The sequence below is a fragment of the Nanorana parkeri genome, unplaced genomic scaffold, assembly GCF_000935625.1.
Source record: "Nanorana parkeri isolate BGI_ZX_2015 unplaced genomic scaffold, ASM93562v1 scaffold835, whole genome shotgun sequence".
Taxonomy (NCBI): Eukaryota; Metazoa; Chordata; class Amphibia; order Anura; family Dicroglossidae; genus Nanorana; species Nanorana parkeri.
Genome location: NW_017307103.1, coordinates 252,019 through 256,299, shown reverse-complemented (window position 1 = coordinate 256,299; position 4,281 = coordinate 252,019).

Sequence of the window (4,281 nt, the reverse complement as noted above, 5' to 3'; positions counted from 1 at the left end):
ATACATGTATATAAAGAAATGCAAATATATAAGGCATTCAAACGACGTGTTCTTTTAAAAAACCCTTATTTAAATCATAATGCCATCAGCAGGATATATTTTAGGTATAAGATGGAAAATTATGTAAATGTATAAAAATTGCATTATCTCAGACAAAAACGCTTTGTGAAACTGATAACTGAATATGTAGTTATAGGAAGTACTGAATGGCGTGTAGCACTTTTCTTTATGTACATGAACGGAAAATTCCCACTACATCCAACAAAATAGAGATGACATTTGTCAAATTGCTGGTGATATAACATAGTAAAAGGTTAGTAAAGCTGAAAGAAAGGACACCCCCTGTCAACTTGATCCTCTTCCAGTTCTTTTCTAACAATGATGTAAAAAAAAAAAAAAGGCAAAAGAAAACCTCTAAGAGGCTGTTATCAATGTATACTAACAATGGGGAAAAAAATAATAACCCCATTAAAGTGGATCTTTACCCACTTTCACTAAAAATCACAGCTATGCATGCCGATATGAAATCATCTTACACTCATTAGTTAAACAAACATATTTTTACTTACAATTATTGTTTTTCCACTTCCTGGTCCTTTTGGGCATTAGTGCCGAAGGATCTAGCCGTAGCTTCGGCAGATCCTTCGGCTAGCTTCGGCCCCAGGACCCCTTCGGTTCAGTAGAACCAAAGGGCTGCTGTACGGGCTATTCACTATAGCCCGTACAGCTGCCGAAGTCGGCCGAGCGGCTCAGTTGAGCCGAAGGCATATGCTTCGGCTCGACTGAGCTGAGGTGAAAGCCGAAGCTGGCCGAACGGCTGGCCTTTGGTCAGCCGACAGCCTGCTACTGACTGCTGGGCGGAGCCAGCCGTCATCTCACGGCTGGCTCCGGCCACTTGCACAGACAGATCAGCGTCCCTGGTTGCCAACAATCATCCCACGTTCAAAGGCTGATAAATCGCATTGTTTACCCATATCCATTACCATACCCATTACCAGGTAACCAGGGACGCTGATCTCCAGATAGCCCAACTCTCCCGGACACTCCGCGTGTCTCCCGCTATTAGATAGCGACTCCCAGCCGCCCGGGAGAGAAACAGTTTATCCGGGAAAGTTTTACTCTGCTCGATCGAGCAGAGTAAACCTTTCCTTGCTCTGTTGTCTTTTTTTTTTTTCATCTGACATCGGAGCCGTTGGGTGACGTCAGAAAAAAAAAAACACCATAGGAATGCATAGCAGAGGGGACCTGAAGTTCTACATCAGGTCCTCTCTAGTGATTGACAGCAGCAGAGGGCGGGTGCAATAGCTAGTTTGCTATTGTCTATTGCAAATTGAAATAGCCAATAGGAATTCGGCTATTCACTCACTGCTGTTCTGTATCTATGAGAATAGACCGAACAGCAGCAAGTAGCCGACCGGAGGTTCCGCTTAGCCGATCCAGATGTTGGATATATTGAGATATGAGTTTATGGGAACCTCAAATGTCCATTGCTGCATATTAGTTTGGTTTCTTCAGTCAATGTCTGAAAGACCAGCAGCTTGGTAAGAGGATTGGCAGGAAGCAGAGCCTGCATATGTAATAAGCAAAGATGGATAACTCCCATGTACATATATCATTTCAGAAATATACATAGCAAGAAGGTTTATACAACAATACTGGTGATTTCCTCAAGCCTACAGTTCATAGTTATGAATCAGTGATTGCCCATGCCGGTGGTGAAATAGTATCTCTTGAAAGTGAGCCTGGCCCATGCAGAGCAAAGCACACAGGTTCACTTTACTGGCAGCCCTACCATCCTCTTTTTATTTACCTGTCCTATACTCCTCTATACCCCTCTGTTGCTCCATTCCGCTGGCAATCTGCATTCATCACAAGAGTTAAATAGCCAATATTTCTAGGCCTCGCAGGAGGTGTGGAGTGCAGCCTAGAAGTTTATCACAGTAAGATAAGTATATGGTGGCAGCTGCACTGGTGACTGAAAGCTTGGAGTTGACACAGGGCTTCCTCTCTTCAATCACAGTGGCTGAATGGAGGGCCAGTTAGTGCAGCCACCATTAAATTTAGGTGCATAGCATAGGTTCACATTAATGGATATGTAAATCCTGTTAATGGATTTCTATTAAACAATGTATACAAAACTCTCACAACTCCAATACTGTGGTTGGATTCCCGTGGTAGAGATCCCTTAGGTGCCGGCTGAAAAGTGCATCTTCACCTGCAAATACTCCAGTTCAAAAATAGCCACACTCTATGGGTCTTTCATAGCATGTCCAAATTTATTTGTAATCCACAAACCGATATACACCACATAATGCTCCCCATGATAAGGGAATCTGTCTCACAAGTGTTTCACCCACAACGCTTAGTCATAGAGAACTAATAGATTTATATTATTCACTCCCTTTTGGTCTATTTAATACATTAATAAAAGTGTTTTTTTCAGTTCAATAATTGCAAAAAATCTGTGTTGATTCTGCCAAAAACCTTGTCAGCTGATCACTTCCTGTGCTCTCTGAGATGATCAATTACATTGTTCCCAGCTCTTTCTGAGGACCACAGAACACCTCCCTTCTATATTATGGAGAAGAAGAGAGGGAGAGGTGTTTGTGGTCCTATCTTAGGGTGATAGAACTGGTCCTTCATACATACAGTAGAGTGAAGAAGCATTGCCACCCTAGCACAGGAAGTGTGTTACTTGCAAGATTACTAGGTGAAAGAAAAGGGGAAAAAAGCTTGAATCAAGGAAACCTAATGCAGCCACCACATGTAAATATTGGTACAATGCAATTTATTACATTTTGTTCTTGGGTTTAGTATTTAGGTATATATATATATATATACTTATATATACTTTAAGTATAAGTGGTCCCGTTTCACAGGAGCTGCAACATTTGTATTTGTTTCAGGCACTGTTGAAAAACTACCAGCACCAGACACCAACAGTAAATGCAAAGTGTCTTCCTCTAATAATTGAGCCAGCACCAGGCACCAAGAGCAAATGCATAGTGTCTTCCTCTAAATCTGAAGCCAGCACCAGACACCAACAGCAAATGCATAGTGTCTTCCTCTAATACTCAAGTCATCACCAGACACCAACAGTACATGTATAGTGTCTTCCTCTAATACCCAAGTCAGCACCGAACACTGACAATACATGTATAGTGTCTTCCTCTAATACTCAAGCCAGCGCCAGACACCGACAGCAAATACATAGTGTCTTCCTCTAACACTCAATCCAGCGCCAGACAGCGACAGCAAATGCATAGTGTCTTCCTCTAACATTCAATCCAGCGCCAGACAGCGACAGCAAATGCATAGTGTCTTCCTCTAATAATCAAGCCAACTGCTTTAAGTGCAGCTGTTGGTTAAACTCCATTTGCAAGCCCAGGAGCACCATGGGGCAGCAGCAGTGGCGGAACTACAGCCAGTGCAAGCGGTGCGGGGCCTGAGGCTGTGGGGGGGCCCAGTGGGGTCAGGTCCTGGGCACCCCCACAGCCTCAGTGGGGTCCGGTTCTGCAATATGGGGCAGTGCACGGTCCTTTGATAGACCGTGCCACTGACGGGCTTCTCAGTGAGGGGGGCGGGTCACAGGAGGCGTGTGTGACACACAAGCCCCACCCCCTGCAGTGCACACATGTAGAACTATGAGGTGAGTGGAAATCTCTCATCTCATAGTTCTCCTTTAGGCTGGGTTCCCACCCAAGCGTTCGAAATATGCGTGTATGACGCGCGTTTTGCGGTGCATGTTTTAACCGCGATTTACAGCCCACAAAACGCACGTCAAACGCGGGCTATCCGGCTGTATCCTAATGGATAACCGCGGGGCGTAGGGCGTTTTTCAGCACGTTCCGACACGCTGAAATATGCCCAAGTGAGAACAATGCCCATAGGAAATAATGGGATTTCACTTGCAGGGCGTTTTACAGCGCGTCGATCAGCGCTGTAAAATGCCCAGGTGTGAACCCGGCCTTAATGGCTCTAAAATTATTGCTCTCACTCCATTTGCGGCGATATGCAACATGTGCTGCACGTAGGCGCACCTGACGCATATATGCGTGTGTATTAGGGGGGCGCAGACTTCAAAAAAATGTTTAAAAAAATAAACGTTATGCTTCTTTATTTTTTTTATGAATCTTTCATTTTTGTATTACTTTTTTTTTTACATACAACTTTATTGCTATTACATGGGGGGCTAAGAAGCCCCCTATGGGATAGCCAATTTACATGACAGGTCCTCTTTATGGAGACATCAGGGGTCTCCAAGACCCCTAATGTCACCTA